General features: G+C 40.2%; 1 long non-coding RNA gene across 3 annotated transcripts in view; it reads right to left on the bottom strand.

Annotated features, from left to right (window-relative positions):
- Positions 1–953: 953 nt before the first annotated feature.
- Positions 954–18,448, bottom strand: part of LOC126068359 (uncharacterized) — a 43,754-nt gene continuing 26,259 nt past the window's right edge. For 2 of the 3 annotated variants that reach the window (XR_007515626.1, XR_007515628.1), the window contains 5 exons: positions 16,087–16,176; positions 8,336–8,439; positions 6,828–6,908; positions 6,668–6,720; positions 954–6,483 (listed from right to left, as the gene is read on the bottom strand). This is a non-coding gene — a long non-coding RNA (uncharacterized LOC126068359). The remainder of the gene's footprint in view (positions 6,484–6,667; positions 6,721–6,827; positions 6,909–8,335; positions 8,440–16,086; positions 16,177–18,448) is intronic. The other variant, XR_007515627.1, reaches the window with a different exon arrangement.

The raw sequence follows: 18,448 nt of genomic DNA, 5'->3' as shown, positions 1-18,448 counted from the left end.
AAAATCTATGTCACTAGGAGAGCTTCCGTCCAGTGGAAGAGGCTTGGGAATCAATGGCTGGATACCCAGACTGAAGAAACCCAGACAAGATACCTTACATCCAGAAAAGGAATTTTAAACAACAGTTCAGGTTTCTCATGGAATCTAAGGAATGCTGCTGACATTAGCAGGCATTCATCTCTGTTTCTAGACTCATTTTTAAAATTTTAGATGAAAATTTTTCCTAAATCTTTTTACTGAAATATGAATATGGAAAGTGCACATCCTAAGTGCACAGCTCCATAAATTTTCACAAACTAAACACAGCAATGTAACCAGCACCAGATCAAGAAACAGAGCATTGCCAGCACCTCAGAAGCTCCCACTCCTCCACTCATCATTCCCCAAGGCTAGCCACAGTCCTGACATCTAACAGCACACATTAATTTTGATTGTTTTTTACACTTTCTTTATTCAGCATTCTACTTATGAGATTCATTAATGTCATCCATATGTCACAGTAATTCATTCATTCTTACCGCTGTGGAGTATTCCGTTCTGTGAATATACCGCAATTTAGTTATTCAGACTGCTAATGTTGGGCATTTGAGTTGTTTCCCATTTGGGACTATTTAAAATGGTGCTTCAGGAAACATTCCAGCACATATATCTTGGACGAAATCTGTATGTTGTGAATATACACGGAGTAGGGTTTCTGCGTTACATGGCAAGTGTGCGTTTGTAAGAAACTGCTGCTGTTTTCCAAAGTAGTTGTACCACTTTACATTTCAACTAGCAGTGAGTTCCAGTTGCTCCATATTTTTACCAACACTTGGTATTGTCTGCCCTCATTTGAGCAATTGTAGTGGGTACACAGTGGAATCTAAGCTCATTTTTACTGTACTTCTCCTTTACTCCTTTCTGTTGTCTCTTTCTGCAAATGGCCTTTCTCGGCTCTCCATCTCCACCCTAGAAGAGACCATGACTTCACTCCCACTTCCTGAGAGGTCTTTCCAAAGACCAGTACAGTCACAAATAGAAATCTCTTAGTGCAATTCCAAAATAAGAGAAAGTATATCTGAGCCAATCATCTATAGCAAGGCTACATCATATTATATAAACAAGGTTCCTGGGACTGCACAGCTGGTATCAAATGGATGCCTGATTCCCTGAAAAGTGGATGAGGAAGAAACCCCAAAAGGCATCCTTTTTATGACCCTTAGACCATCCAAACAAATGCCCTATGAGACTTCTCAACAAAAGAAGGAAAATTTCACTCAGTCATTTAACAAATATTTATTGAGCTTCTACTACGTGCCAGGCATTGTTTTTCGTGCTGAAATACAGCAATGAACAACAGTGACAAAGTCTCTCTCCCTTTTTCCTTTGTCTATTTCCGCATCAAGGGACTACACACAATGCAAATACTTTAACGACAAGCACGTTTTTAAAAGTACGTGTAGGAGGCACCCTGAGATTCCTTAGGAACATGTCTTTATTTTCTCCAACAAAATGCTGCCAGTGGATGTGCCAAGCTCATGTGGAGAGTATGCCTAGTGTAGTGGGTATATATTCAGGCTCGTATAATCCTGGAATGGGAGCTTTACATATAAGGACTTACTCTAAAATTAATTTTTCAAGTACACTCAGTCCCTAGAGTGAGTGGGGCAAAGAGTTCTAAGTATCAATGTTACAGTTAAATTGTAAGAACGGGAGCTGGTAGTAAGATTCAGGAATATAGTACAGCTGTTAGCTTTAGGAATACACAACGCTAAGGTACTATACCTAGTATTAGCTTTAGAAATACACAATGCTAAGGTACTATACCTAGTACTATACCTAGTACCTTAGCGTTGTGTATTTCTATGAGAAATTGTCCAAAGACAGCAGTGGGTCTATAAGGAACTTGAGTTCAGTGTCGTGATCTGGTACTACTTTTCAAGAAGGCAGTTCGGCTACACGTATCAAGGTCCTTCACAACGTTCATATCTTTTAACATAATTTCACTTTTTGCAATCTAGAACAAGGAAATAATCCTTATGAGGAGAAATGACATCATACCCACCCACACTCTCTTTGGTTTCACTCCTCTTGACAGAGGTGTAACTAAGGTATCACAAGTAGGACGTGTACCCTGAGTACTGCTTGAGGAAGGGCTCTAATGAGCAGTTTCTATTGGCCATCGAAGTTTCCATTGCCAGCTGTGAGATCATTCAGCAATTTAAAACTAATTGCCATAGGCACTCATTTTTCTAGATAGGCCCCTACTCTTGGATGCTCAGATAGAGTCATTCTTGGCTAATTTGATGGCACTTATTACAAGCAGGCTAAAGACAAAAGGTTAGAGCGCCTTAGGAAGTCAATTGAAAGAATATGCCTTTCTCATTTGAGTCTACCTTCTGTGTTTTTTTGGGAAAAAATTGTCACCTGCTGTGATGAAGTGTGCTTTCCATTAGACGAACTGGGAGGAAGCTGGCTAAAGCTCTTTAGGTGGATAGGTTCAACTCGACTGTAAACATCCTTTCTTCCTCAGGGTCATAAGACCCTTCCAACCTCCCTTTGGAACCTTTCACTCAGGCATGACAAGTGTCTATTATCATCTGACTAAATCTGAGGCACTAGATTTAAAAGACACAGAGACAGGGCTGGAAGGTGGAGTGTGGGTAAGTGTGAGAAACTGTTCACACAGAACACCCTTGTTCTCCAAACGGTATTGCCAATCATGCTACTTGATGGCTCCAGGGGCCTCAAATCATCCCCTGTGCTGCTTCTTCACAGCTTGACTAAAATATTTTTATGTCCAAATACATTTCTACTTCAATCTCTTAGCTCTCCTCCAGCTTCCCAGCGAAGTGTGGCAATTCTTACTTGCGGGCACATAAAGTTTATCACAAGCTTCAAGGAGGTTTAAAGTTTTAGGGTCTCTTCCTAAAACTTTGTCACTTAAGTGTCCACACTGGTAGACCAGCATAACATTAGAGCTTAGGATTGACTGAGGTGAGTGTTCAATTAAAGAGAAACAAGCAGAAATATTGAGGAGATTCAGAACTGTTGCCAGAGTCTCTATGCCTTTAATTAAATAAGGTTCTTGCCTCTCACTGGTCAAGAATGAGCAGGTAAGGCACACCAGCAAAGCTTTACTGAAGAGGCTTGCAAGCAGAGGTAAGGAAGGCCTAGGCAATGCTTACCGCCCGTCTCACAGAACGAAGGACTTGCACGGGCTTTTAAATACTTCAGTGTGAAAAAGATTCATGTTTATTCAGAGGCACAGGCGGGGTTTTCCGGTAACTAGCCAGTTTTGGGTGGGGATAGGCTACCTAAGGTGCACGCGCAGCTGCTTTCTAAGATGGCTCCTGTCCCACAGGCCTCTGGAATTCATAGTAGGACTTATGGGGTGTCATGCCTGTGCAGTCTCTCACTCTGAGTTCGATTCCCCAGCTGCGGCTGCCGCCCTTCACAGCCCCTGGTGAAAGGTCACACAGGGGTCACAGGTGGATGTTCGACGCATGTCTCTGGGGTTCGTTTCATCTGGTTGCTTCTGAGAGACAACTTTAAAGAAGTTCGTGGGCTAGTTTCTGATACCTGCCCCATTGTTCTGGGGAATGTCTTTGTTTCTGTGCCCTGGCCCATTTCCTGTTACTCTGTCACTTTGTTTATGTGAATTGCAGATGTGGGGGCCCCTCTGTTCTCTTATATCTTTGGATCCAGAAGTACAAGGAATGACAAAACACTCTTGTCGACTCCAGTAAACAACCAGGAACTCATATCAAGAAAGGCATCTTGTCTCCCACCAGTACCCACAGGAGCTATATGGAAGACAATGGACATTCGTACATTGGACAGAGCTTTCAAAGCAGCCCTCTCATACTTCTTGGCAGCATTCTCTGGGCTCACCAGTGTGGTAATATGGCAGACAGGAGGGCCGCCACAAAGCTATGCTGGTCAGGACTATATAACCCCTTCTGGAAGATCTCAGGTTGCTGCTGAGAATCAGAAAATAACTAAGTGATATGCTTCCTTCTTTCTGCACCCTGGCCAACTTCTCCATCTACCACAGAACTCACAACTTGAACATACACAACACCCTCCAGGGTTTATCCCCTAGGATGTTCTACCCCACAAATTTAACTCATATATGCTCTTTGCAGGCTTGTCAGTGAGTCACGAAAAATAGGGTTTGGAGAAAAGTATGTGGAGCTGCAACAGACTCTCAGGGTTGGAAGCAACCTCAATAGTGTTGAGCACATAATAGGTACTCAATAAAAAAAATTTTTTTTGTTTTTTTTTTGGTGTCTTCTTCTAGTTCACAATGTACCTGAGGTGTAAATCATTCTGGACAACTCTGCTAGAATCTTCTTTTCTTATAATGAACATAAATACATTTCTCTGAGCCATGAGTCAAGAACTGACTTGATGGCAACTGGTTACTGCTTAGCTTCCTCTTATTATATTTACTCCTGGAGCCTTTACAGAATAACATTTATCTCTTTTTGCACGTAAAACATTCAAAAGCAGCCATTTCGTTTCCTAAATATTCAATATAACCATCCCCAAGTTTTTAACCAATCTGTTTATGGCCTGATTTTGAGGCCTTCATCATCCTGTTTACTCCCTGTAAATACACTCTTGTCTTTCTCCCTCCTGAAAGGTAACCAGGAATTGAACACTATGCTGTGTGGGGAGGGGGTGGGGGGAAGGAGGCAGCAGCTAAGTCTTCACTAAAATACACTTTCTCCTTCTTCCATAGTAGTTGGGTGCATGGCTACTCAGCTAGAGATGACATTTCCCAGCCTCCCTTGCAGCTAGATAATGTCATGGAGCATAAGAGAATGAGCAGAAACATATATCCACTAGTGAATACCTGTTGCCATCAAGTTGATTCCAACTCATAGCGACCCTATAGGACAAAGTAGAACTGCCCATAGGGTTTCCAAGAAGCAGCTGGTGGATTCAAACTGCCAACCTTTTGGTTAGCAGCCAATCTCTTAATAACTATGGTTTAAAACCACTGCCGCTGAGTCGATTCCGACTCATAGCGACCCTAGAGGACAGAGTAGAACTGCCCCATAGAGTTTCCAAGGAGCACCTGGTGGATTCGAACTGCCGACCTTTTGGTTGGCAGCCATAGCACTTAACCACTTAAACTATGGTTAGCAGTCTCATTTTCTAGTCATCTCAGGAGTTTAGATATATTTCTGAACTCGTTTTAGACTATCTACGAGATTTTCTATAATCTCTTCACCAGTTTGGATCTTAGTCTCTCAGTATTCCCATTCCAGAGTCTTAAGAAAAAGTCCAATTGGGCCAGCTCAGCCAACAGAGTCATAGGTCGGGTGTCCACTCTGGTTCAACCATCTGTGGCCAAGACGACAGAATCTTGAGATAAAACTATGACAGCCTAAATTCACGTCTTCGAGTGATGATGAAAAGCAACTTCAGATAAACGCACGGGGCTAAGCATGAACTCCTAGTCACATAGAGTTTCTGGAACTGCAAAGTCAAGGACCAGATCTTAGGTTACGCATCCATACCTAAGCACTGACAACTGAGGATCCAGTGTGCAAAACTGCCCTGCTCACTTGTGGTAAATCATTATAGTGGTGGCCTCCAGTGAACAAAACCTCCTGGCGTTTGCACCCTTGTGTAGCCCCCTCCCACACTGACTCTAGACTTGATCATGTGACTTGCTTTGGCCAATGAGACATTAGCAAAATGATGCCAGCAGAGGCTTGATTAGTGCTTGCATATTGGGGCTTGTTCTCTTGAAATATTCCTTCTTGGAAGCTAAATGCCATGGTATGAAGAAACTTGGGCTACATTGCCAAATGGTGAGAGGTATTAGAGGATGAGAGGCCATCTTAGATGTCCTAGTCCCAGCCGGGCTTCCAGCTAAATGTAGCCCATGAGTGACCTCAGCTACACCATGCGGAACAAAACCACTCAGTTGATACCAGTCAGTCCACAAAATCATGAAAAGTAATAAATTGCTGTTGTTTTAGGTCACAAAGATTTATGGTATTTTATAAAATAAATTCTTTAGATAACTGAACTTTTCTACATAACTGGAATACCTCCCCTCTCTAAAATCTCCTTGACTACAAAACCCATCTGGAAATCCAGGTGTCTGGCCCAGGACTCTTGGAGAAAATGTTCTGACAGTGGAAATGTAGCCAAAGGACCCTTGAAATGGGATCCTGAGATGTCTTCCTTTCCTCCTGTCTTCCTGAAAACAAATCCTGAAAAATAAAAAAGAAATCCTTAAACAAGGCATAAGAATGTTCCATAACTAGCCAGGTAAGACCAAGTTCTCAAACAGTGCCCCGCACTTCCCTGTTACATAATTTCTTTCCTCCTCAATAAATACATCAACATTAAGGAAAGGCTGTGACTCTTTCTAGTTCTCCTGAAACACCAAGAAAGAAAACTCTCATTGAATGTCTCCTGTTCTCTTGATCAGTTTCCTGTGAGGTGGCCCAATGTATGGTGGGTTGTACGGCCTTAAAGCTAAAGAAAAAAAAAAAAAATTCTGGTTAATGCCAGAGAGATTACCCAGAGAGATAAAATTCACCATCTCCTGAGGTCATTAAAAACAGTGGGTACGATGTCTCAGGAGTCCCTGGGTGGTGCAAACGATTAAGTGCTTGACTGCTAACTGAAAGACTGGCAGTTCAAACCCACTCAGAGGTACCTTGAAAGATAGGCCTGGTGATCTGCTTCAGAAAGGCCACAGTCTTGAAAACCCTGTGGAGAACAGTTTTACTCTGCATATACTGGGTCATCATGAGTCGCAGTTTCACACGACATCGCCGTTAATTGGCCTAATAACATGTTTAGTGCTTCTTTTCTACCTCCTGGTTCCTTGCATAGTGCCTGGGTTCTTAAAAGCTTGCAAGTGGTCATCCAAGGCACAACAATTGGTCTCTATTCGCCTGGAGCAACAGAGGAAGAAGGAGAATAAGGAACAGGAGGAGATATGGAATGTGTTGCTAATTGGCTCCATGAATAACTGGTGCGGCAGTGGTTAAGAGCTCAGCTGCTAACCAAAAAGGTTGGCAGTTGAAATCTACCAGCCACTCCTTGGAAACCCTATGAGGCAGTTCTACTCTGTCCTACAGGGTTGCTATCAGTCAGAATAGACTTGAGGGCATCAGGGTTGTTTTTTTTTTTTTTGGTTGCCATGAGACCATAAGAACTGGATGGTACCCAGCTACTATGACCAAACATTTTGAGCAAAAAATCTATAGAAGAATCCTGATCAAAACAGGGTAAATGCAGGAAAAAAAAAGTTACCATCGAGTTGATTCTGACTCATAGTGACCCTATAGGACAGAGCAGAACTGCCTCATACGGTTTCCAAGGACCACCTGGTAGATCTGAACCACAGACATTTTGGTTAGCAGCAAAGAATTTAAAATTTAAAATGCAGAAAAGAATTTAAAATTCTCATGGAATCCAGACATTCTGGAGCCATGGAGGCTGAATGAATCCCTGAAACTAATGCTCCGAGATAATCTTTAAACCTTAAACCAAAAAAAATCTCCTGAAGTCTTCCTAAAACTAAACAATAGTCTAGCTTAACTAGTAAAAAAAATGTCTGCTTTGAGCATTGTGCTCTTTGAAGGACTATATGGGATCAAAGTAACAACAGCAACTCAAAAGATTAGATAGGAACTTTAGGGGGCAGTGAGTTTATGTTAATGTGGAAGGAACAACTCAGAAACAAAAAGAAGAGTGAGAAGAGTTACATAACTTGAAGAATGTAATCAATGTTACTGAATTGTGGTGAATGGGTGTATGTTTTGCTGTATATATTCTCAACAACAACATAAAATTTAAAAAATGATATTGTGGTCCCAGGAAGTATGGATGGGGCACAGTGACCATATCAGGCATGGTAGATCGGTGTTGTTATAGTCATTCTACTTTTGTAAAAACAAATACACCCTATGCAATAATAAAAAAAAAAAAAAAAAAAAATAGGGGGGAAAAACAAGAATGTAACCAATGTCATTAAGTAGTATGTGTGAAACCTGTTGAATTGGAATCACCAAAAATATATTATTTAAAAAATAAATCTCTTTTGTTTTTAAGCACCAAAATTTGAGGTTATTACTACAGCAGAATCTAGCCCGTCCTAGCTAACACCCTCTCCCTCCCATGATCTGTGCCATCTATGCTTTTGATGAGTAAACCTTATATCTCATCCAATGGACAGAAAACAACAGGCTCCATGTGCAAAAAGAAGGCTCCGCTGTTTTGTTTATTTCTTAATGAATTCAGGCTATTTCCTAATGATTAGTGCTTCATCTCTCCTGGAAACAATTTATCCTTTAAGTAATTTATTCTAGATTCTCACCTGAGGACCATATCAAGCTCTATAGTCTTCCTTCTTCCCCTTTCTGAAAAATATTCTTCTCTGTCTCTAGTTTTCAGGCATCTCTCTCTTTAATTCCACAAGTCCTAAAAACATAAAAGGGTATTTAGAGGCTTCATTTTCAGGTTCTTACAACCCTAGGACACAATTCATTCAAGTCAAAAACAGAAAGTTTCTCTCTTTTAATCACCCCTTCTGGATTTCATTTCCCTCATTCGGTTACCTCTCACTATTTTGCTTTAACCCAAAGGCTGACCGTTTATGAACATGGCCAGCCAGAGGAATCCTTTTCTTCAGATGTCTCTTTCATGTCTTTCTACACTGGGCTAGTCTCACTGTCCCCTGTTATTCATCACTGCTTAACACTCATTCAACATTTACCAAGTGCCTACTATGTTTCCTTGGAAACTTGATGGGGCAGTTCTACTCTGTCCTACAGGGTCACTATGAGTCGGAATCGACTCGACGGCAGTGGGTAGTGGAACTATGTTTTAAGAAAATGCAAGTGGGTAAGAGCCACAAGACAAGGGGTCTGGAATGTCCTACATAAGTAGCATAAGAAAGTGCCTAAGAGCATAAACTAAAAACAGACAGTCCTGGGTTTAAATCTAGGTCTCAATTTCCTCATCTGTGCAACCAGGAAAGTAGCAAAGGACTGTTCAAAGAATAAAATCAGACAACACAAGTGTAAATATGGCATGGCAAGGCATCTGACCTCCTCTAACTTCACATACGAAAAGGAGAATCAAAATCAACAGCCCACGCTGGTTCTTACAAGGCAGGAATCAGACATGCCTCCACCTTTCAACCTTTTTACCAATTATGACACCAACCGTCCCTCCCACGGCACTCTCTACTCCTCTGCTGGGATTAATAATTTGTTGCAATGACCATAAAGAACTCACAGACAATATTCATAATTATGGAGTTTATTAGGGAAGTAACAGGTTACAATTCAGGTTCAGGAATGCTCAGGATACAGTTCTTTGATCAGGACAGCCGCTTCTCAGTGTCTTTGCAGGCACATCTTTCTCTGGCCCCTTGGCCTCTGCCCTATTCAGGTAAGTGTTACAAAGCTCTTTTAGCTCTGCCGATAAGTAGCCGGAGGCACCCCACTCTGCCAGTAAGCCTCCAGTCCAAAGGTGCTCAACTCTCTTGCTCTGTGGCTTGGGAAGCCCACTTCGCCGTCTCCTGCCAGTCTCCTGATTCTGCTGCCTCTGCTGCCACCATTTCTCTGCAGCTGTTTCTCACCATCTCTGGTGTCACAGCTCTCTGTCTGTCTCCTGAATCTAGGAGGATCTCACCACAAGGATCCCGGGTCCAAAGGATGCACTCCACTCTTGACTCTTCTTTCCTGGTGGTGTTGAAATCCTCTCTTCCCACCTCCGGGATGGCTCATTTTAAGCCTAGTCAGATGGAAAAACTGACCAATCCCCTCATTAGGGCTGCATACACCTATCTGCATGGTTGTACCCCCACAAGGTGCCATGCACCTTATTTATATTATTAGCAAACTTGCCAATCCCTTTGGTGGGTCACAAGCACCTCATTCGCATAGTCTCACCCAGTCATTTGGTAGGAGTTACAAAGACCATGCTACAAGGGCCATATTTATTCACTGCACCACAATAAGTTATGCACTTAGCTACATTTAATGCCACTATTATCATGAAGGTGATGGCCAATAATCGAAAATTTTAACCACGGGTGTGACTCTTCAAATTTGTATCTCAGAAATATTAATAATTGAATACACTAACAAGAAAGAACAAAGAGTCAGCCTAAAGTCCAGAAAGGCAATTAAGAGGCTGATGCAGTAGTCAATGGTTCAAATAAGAACCTGAACCATAGCAGAAGGGATGAAAGCAGAGGAACGATTTCTAGGATATTAAGACAGAATTAACAGAACTTAGTAATCAAGTGACTATGGGAGGGTGATGGAAGGAGGAGTTAAGAACGACTTTTGAATTTATGACTTCTAGAACTGAGCAGATGATAGCACCATTCACCAACAAGGCAAACACAGAGAGTAACAGAATTTTCGGGGAAAGGAAGACGATAAATTTAATTTCAAGCACATGAAATCTGAAGATACCATGAAACATTATAAGGGGGTAGTGGCGGTTCTGGGGTAGAATTCTTGCCCTACATGCAGGAGACGCAGGTTTGATTCCAGGCCAATGCACTTCATGTGCAGCAACCACCTGTCTGTCAGTGGAGGCTTGTGTGTTGCTATGATGCTGAATACGTTTCAGTGGAGCTTCCTGACTAAGACGGACTAGGAAGAAAAGCCTGCCGATCTGCAACTCATCATGGGGACGGGACGGCACAAGACCAGGCAGCATTTCATTCTGTTGTGGATGAGGTCTCCACAAGTCAGGGTGGAATGCTAGCAACTTGACTCAATGGCCACTAACAACCATGACTAATGGCCCTTGAGCATCTTTTCATATGCTTATTGCCCATTTGGATAGTTCTTTGGTGAAATGTCTAGTCAAGTCCTTTGCCCATTTTTTAACTGAGTTGTTCGTCTTTTTGTTGTTGAGTTGTTGCTGTTGTTCTTGCTGTCAGCTGTTGTTGAGTCCGCCTCTGATTCATGGAGACCCCATGCACAACGGAATAAAATACTGCCTAGTCCTACACCACTCACATGATCGGCTGCAGAATGGACCGCTGTGATCCATGGGGTTTTCATTAGCTGGTTTTTCAGAAGAAGATTGCCACCGGCCTTTCTTCTTAGTTCATCTTAGTCTGGAAGCTCCACGGAAACCTATTCGGCATCATATTCAGCAAATATCCACTGACAGACAGGGGTCTCCCACATCGAGGTTCAGAATTTTACCACTGAGTCACCACTGATAAAACCCAAACCCGTTGCCATCAAGTTGATTCTGACTCATAGCGATTCTATAGGACAAAGTAGAACTGCCCCACAGGGTTTCCAAAAAGTGGTGGATTCGAACGGCCGGCCTTTTGGTTAGCAGCCTTAGCTCTTAACCACTGTGCCTTAATATATATTCTGGATATTACATGCTTCCCAAATATTTTCTCCTGTTCTGTAGGTTGTTTCTTCACTTCCTTGATAAATTTCTCTGATGCACAGAAGCTTCTAATTTTGATGAAGTCCAATTTATCTATTTTATCTTTTAGTGTTCATGCTTTTGGTGTCATATGTAAGAATCCACTGTCAAAAACTAGGTCCTGAAGCATTATCCCTATTCTAAGAGTTTCATGGTTTTAGTTTTTACACTTAGTCATTGATCCATTTTGGTTTAATCTTTATATATGCTATGAGTTATGAGTCAAACTTCAATCTTGTGCATAGAGAGATCCAACGGTCCCAGCATCTTTGCTGAAGAGACTGTTTTTTCCCCCACTGAAGGGACTTGGCACCCTAGTTCAACACCAGTTGCCCACAGATACATGCGTTTATTTCTGGACTCCCAATTCTAGCCTGTTGCTCTATATCTCTATCTGTATGCTGGTACCAGACTGTTGGGATTACTATAGCTTTATAGTATATTTTGAAATAGAAGTGTGAGTCCTCCTACTTTGTTGTTCTTTTTCAAGATTGCTTTGGCTATTCGGGGCTCTTTGCAATTCCATATGAATTTGAGGATTGGCTTTTCTACTTCTGCAATAAAGACTATTGGCATTTTGATAGGAATCATGTTGAATCTCTAGGTCACTTTGGGTAGTATTTCTATCTTAACAATATTAAGCCTCCGAATCCAAGAAGTGTCTTTCCCTTTATTCAGATCTTCTTTAATTTCTTTCAATGATGTTTTTCTACAGTTTTCAGCGTACACTGTTTTCACCTTCCTGGTTAAATTAATTCCTTGGTATTGTATTATTTAAGATATCATTGAAAATGGAATTGTTTTCTAAATTTCCTTGTCAGATTGTTCATTGCTTTTAGCTAGCAGCTGAGTCCTTAACCATTGCACCATCGGGACTCCTTAAGTCAAGGTAATCCTGATTAACTTTATACAGATTAAAAAAAAAAAATCTGTGAAGTCTCTTCTCTAAATTACCTTCAGTAAGGTTCTCATAAATGTTCCCCACAATTAACTTTCATAGTACCTACCAACAATTTACTCAAACACAGAGTTAGTTCATAGAAACAAATAAACTATTACTTCTATTTCTTTATGGTTGGGTAAATCTGTAGTGTTATCAGTAATTAAAATACTCCGATTGTACCCCCACTTATACTTTGCAATCTCTTTCATTTAAGGTGTTTACTAAACCTAATCTTGTTTGTCTAATTAAGATTCCCATTAAGATAATGCTTAGGGTCACTATGAGCCAGAATCCAACAGTTTCAGACAATGCTTGTTCCACAATTACTTGCAGTTCACAGTTCAGTATTTTTTATTCATCATTTTCTGAAATTCTTTTCTTTTTCTTCCGGATATAATTATCCACTCATTTGCTCTGCAGGTAACACTTTCTTTAGCCATATGAAGTCAAAATGTAACCATCAATTTAAATTCCGTCATGTATTTTATACGTTAAAAGTATATTCAAGTCTTAAATGAAAGGCCAAAACTTTCCTTCAAAGCCCAATTCAATCGCCTCATCTATGGCAGACTAGCCTAACAAGAGACACAAACTGATGTTCAACAGTATCTGAGGGACAACTCTTAGGAGACTATCTGGTTTAAAAATGGTTGTTAAGAGGACCCTTCCACATGTACAGATTACTGAGTTCCTCAAAGAAGTTTGCTCATGTGGGTTGTATCTACTAATGTGTACTGTACTCCAAATTGAAACTAAAAATTTTTTAAAACTATTTTCAAATTCATTTCATAATAAAATATTTACCGATTAACAGAAATAAATTTTCTATTAAAAGAATTACCTTCAAAAGAATTTTGTGAAAACAGTAGCACAGTTTCACATTTTTAAAAAACTCTTTAATGTCTGAAAAGAAAAAAGTTGGTGTCTCATAGCCATTTCTTCATTTAATGTGTTGAAATAAACTGTCTTCATTCAAGAACATGCAGAAAATCTCTACTCACACGAAACAGCCTTTTCAGATTGTGGATATTCTTCTTTGATAGGACATCAAAACTTGACCAATAGAAAACATATTATACAGCTACAGCAATCAAAACGGTCTGGTACTAGTGTAACAACAGACACACAAATCAATGGGATAGAACTGAGAGTCCAGAAATAAATCCACACATCTGTGATCAACTGATTTTGGATAAGGGTGCTAACTAAGTTCCATTCGATATGGAAAGAAAAGTCTCCTCTATAAATGGTGTTAGGAAAATTGAATTTCCATATGCAGAAAAACGAAACAGGATCCATGCCTCACACCATATACAAAAACAAATTCAAAATGGAGTTAAGAACCTAAATGTGAAAACTAAAGCCATAACATTGTTAGAAGAAAATGCAGAGGCAATGCTGCTGGGCCTAGTTTTGAACAATGGATTACCTAAACAATAACAAGAACACAAACAGCAAAAGGTAAAATAGATAAATGGGACCTCATAAAAATTAAAGGTTTCTGTTCATCAAAAACACTTTACCAAAAAGTGAAAAGGCAAGCCATCGACTGGGACAATATCTTCGGAAGCCATATATTTGAGAAGAATCTAAAACCCAAAATACATATAAAGTCTCAACAATCTAACAACAAAAAGAAAACCCAATCAAAAAATGGGCAAAGGTCTTGAATAGACATTTCACCAAAAAAGACATTCAAATGGTCAACAAATGCATGAAAAGATACTCAACATCATTAGTCATCAAGAGATGCAAATCAGAATCACAGTGAGGGTGCACTTCACTTCCGTCAGGATGGTGGCATAATGGTTAAGAGCTCAGCTGCTCACCAAAAGGTCAGCAGTTCGAATCCACCAATTGCTCCTTGGAAACCCTATGAGGTAATTCTATTTTGTCCTATAGGGCTGCAATGAGTTGCAATCTACTCAAAGGCAACAGGTTTTTGTTTGTTTAGGTTGGCTTAAAAAAAAAAGCCAAAGTAACAAATATGGGCAGGGCAAGGATGTGGGGAAATTGGAACCTTTATCCATGGCTGGTGGAATGCAAAATGGTAGGACCACTGTGGAAAACAATGTAGCAGTTCCTCAAAACACTATCAGATAACCTAGCAATTCCACCCCTAGGCATATACCACAAAGACTTTAAAACAGAGACTCAAAGAGAGACTTGTACACCAGTGTTTATTGCAGCACTATTTAGAACAGCCAAAACAACTTAAATGCCCATCAACAGATGAATGTATAAACAAAAATGTGGTGCATACATACAATGGAATACCATTCAGTCAGTAAGAGAAATGAAGTCTTCATACATGCTTTAATATGGATGGAGCTTAAAGACATTATGCTGATTGAAACAAGTCGATCATAAAAAGATAAATATTGTATGACCTCACTTACAGAAAAAGATAAGAAAAGGCAAAAGCATAGAGACCAAAGTTCCTTAGTGGCTACTGGGGCAGGAAGCAGGGGAAAAAAGAGGGTTACTGCTTATAAGGAACCAAGGTTTGGGTTACGGTGATGGAAAAATTATATTCGTTAAAGTCAAGGTTACACAGCCAATTAATGAAACTGCTGTCACTGAGGTGCACACCTGTAAAAAGCTGAATTGGCAAAAGTTGTGCAACAGATATGTTTACAAAAACAACAAAACAACAACAAAAAGAGAGGAGCTGTTAAGGCTGCTTCTGTACAACCAAATACCTCCTGGGATTTGGTTCCTTGGTTCAGAAGTTTAGGGTCATGGTTTCATGTGACATCCAAGTTAACTGGCCTAATACTGTGTTCAGTGCTTTTGTTCTACCTTCCTGTTTGCTGTGTAGTGGCTGGGGTCTTCAAAGCTTGCAATCTGCCATCCAAGGCACAACAACTGGTAACTATTTGCCAGGAGAAAGAGAAGAAGGAGAGTCAGGCACAGGAGGAGGAAATGGAATGCGTGGATAATTGTGTCCATGAACAACTCTCTCATTTGCCAGGCAACCAGAAGAACTGGACGGTGCCTGACTACCATTACTGAACATTTTGATCCAAGATTCTACAGAAGAATTCTGATCAAAAGTGGGAAAAATGCAGAACACAACTTCAAATCTCAGAGACTCCAGACTTTGTGGAGCCATGGGGGATGGACAAACTTCTGAAATCACTACCCTAAGATAACCTTTAAACCTAAAACCAAAAATATCCCCTGAAGTCTTCTTAAAACCAAACAATACTTTAGCTTAACTAGTAAAGAATGCCTTGAGCATTATGTTCTTTGAAGACTTATTTATGTGGGATCAAACTGACAACACGATTCAAAAGACTATGTAGGAGTCTTAGGGTTTATGCTTATGGGGGAGGATTATCTCAGAAAAAGAGGGTGAGAATGCTTGTACAATTCAAAGAATGTAATCAGTGTCACTAAATTGTACACGCAGAAAGTGTTGAACTGGTATATATTTTGCTGCATATACTCTCAGCAACAACAACAAAAAAACTATTTTAAAGAGGCAAGGAAAAAAAGAAAACTATTTTATAGACAAAAACATCTAAAAGAATAAAATACCTAGGAATTAATTTAACCAGGGAGGACAAAGACTTTTAACTGAACACCATAAAACATTGCTGAAAGAAATTAAACACCTAAATAAATGAAAACACATTCCACATTCTTAATATTGTTAAAATGTCAATACTACTCAAACCAATCAACAGATTCAATGCAGTCCTTACACAAATTCCAACAGTTTCTTGGCAGAAACGGGAAACTCAATCCTTGAATTCATATGAAACTGCGAGGGGCTCTGAATAGCCAAAGCAACCCTGAAAAATAAAAACAAAGAGGACTCAAACTTCTCTATTTCAAAAACCAGTATAAAGCTACAGTAATCAAAACAATTTGGTGCTGGTATAATGACAAAGATATAAACAAATTAAATAGAATTGGGAGTCCAGAAATAAATTCATTTTCTACGGTCAACTGATTTTTTTACAAGGTGCCAATTGCATTCAATTGGGGAATAGTTTTTAATAAATGGTGCTGAGAAAAAGAATGCAAAAGAATGACATTGGACCCATACCACACACCATGTATGAAAATTAACTCAAAATAGATCAATGATCTAAATGTCAGAACTAAAAGCTTAAAATGCTAAGAATAAAACACGCTTTGGGATCCAGTATCCGACAGTGGATTCTAAGATATAACACCAAAAGCATTAGTAACAAAAGATAAAACAGATAAATCCAGTTCTCCAAATATAAAATCTTCCAAAGGATTTTATCAAGGAAGTTAAGAAACAACCTACAGAATCCGAGAAAATATTTAGGAACCATGTATCTGATAAGGGTTTAGTACCCAGAATATTAAAAAAAACAAAACAAAAAAAAACCCTACAACAACAAAAAACAAACCACCAAATTTAAAAATGGGCAAAGGATTTGAACAGACATTTCTCTAAAGAACATACAAACAGTCAATAAGCACATAAAAAGATGCTCAACACAAGGGAGAATAAAGGAAACCAAAGACACAAGGGAAAGATTAACTCAAAGAACTAATGGAACACAACTACCACAGCCTCCACCAGACTGAGTCCAGCACAACTAGATGGTACCCGCCTACCATCACCAACTGCTCTGACAGGGATCACAACAGAGGGTTCCAGACAGAGTTGGAGAGAAATGCAGAACAAAATTCTAACTCACAAAAAAAGACCAGACTTATTGGCCTGACAGAGACTGGAGAAACCCCTAGAGTATGGCCCCAGACACACTTTTAGCTCAGTAATAAAGTCATCATTCCTGAGGTTCACCCATCAGCCAAAGATTAAACAAGCCCATAAAAAAAAAAGGAGACTTAACAGGGCACGCCACCCCAGGGGCAAGGACAAGAAGGCACCAGGGGACAGGAAAGCTGGTAATGGGGAACCCAAGACTGAGAAGGGGAGAGTGTTGACGTGTCGAGGGGTTGGCAACCAATGTCACAGAACAGTATGTGTATTAATTGTTAAATGAGAAACTAGTTCGCTCTGTAAATCTTCACCCAAAGTACAATAAACAAAAAAATATTTTAACAAGGGAAAAAAAGATGCTTGACACGTCATTAATCATTAGGGAAACGCAAATCAAAACCACAATACCACTTCACTCTCACTAGGATAACTATTACCAGAAAAATGGAAGATAAGAAGTATTGGCAAGGATATGGAAAAATTGGAACCCTATATTAGGTATATACCTACCCAAAAGACTTGAACGCAGGGTGTGATCATTATGGTTGTGTTTCAAATTGATTGGGCCGTGACTCTCAGTGGTTTGGCAGTCATATAATGATGTAATCACTTCCATGATAAGATCTGATATAATGTAATCATCTCAATGATGGGATCTGCTGTGAGTAGCCAATCAGTTGAAAGGGAGTTTCCTTGGGGGTGTGGCCTGCAACCAATATAGGTAGACTTTCTGGCAAGGCTCATGGACTTTTGCTCATTCTGGACTCTGCAGCTGGCTCCTGTTTGTCTGACCTTCAGTTATTGGGACTTGAGCTAGCACCTTACCTGCCATCTTGCCTTGCCCATTTTGGGTTCCCCAGCCCTGCCGCTATGTGATTCATGAGAAGCCTCCAGCCTGATCCACGGATTTAGGATGTTCCAGCCTCTACGACCACAGTAGCTATTTCCTTCACACAAATCTCTCTCTATATGTACTTATCCGCTTTACTGGATTTGCTTCTCTAGAACACCCAGCCTAAGACTCAGGGTCTTAGTTTCCTGCTTACCAATGTTCACTGGAGCATTATTATTGTTGTTGTTGTTGTTAGATGCCATCGAGTTGGTTCCAACTAATGGTGACCCTATGGAAAACAGAATGAAAAATTGTGTAGTCCTGTGCCATTCTAACAATTGTTGCTATGTTTGAGCCCATTGTTGCAGCCACTGTGTCAATCCACCTCGCTGAGGGTCTTCCTCTCTTTCACCGACCCTCCATCCACCTTACCAAGCGTGATGTCCTTCTCCAGGGACTGATCCTTCCTGATAACATATCCAAAGCATGAGAGAAGAAGTCTTGCCATCCTTGCTTCCAAGAAGAACTC

This window comes from Elephas maximus, chromosome 27 (genome assembly GCF_024166365.1).
Source record: "Elephas maximus indicus isolate mEleMax1 chromosome 27, mEleMax1 primary haplotype, whole genome shotgun sequence".
Taxonomy (NCBI): Eukaryota; Metazoa; Chordata; class Mammalia; order Proboscidea; family Elephantidae; genus Elephas; species Elephas maximus.
The sequence above is the reverse complement of the archived record's forward strand: the minus strand, read 5'-3'. Positions and strand labels throughout refer to the sequence as shown.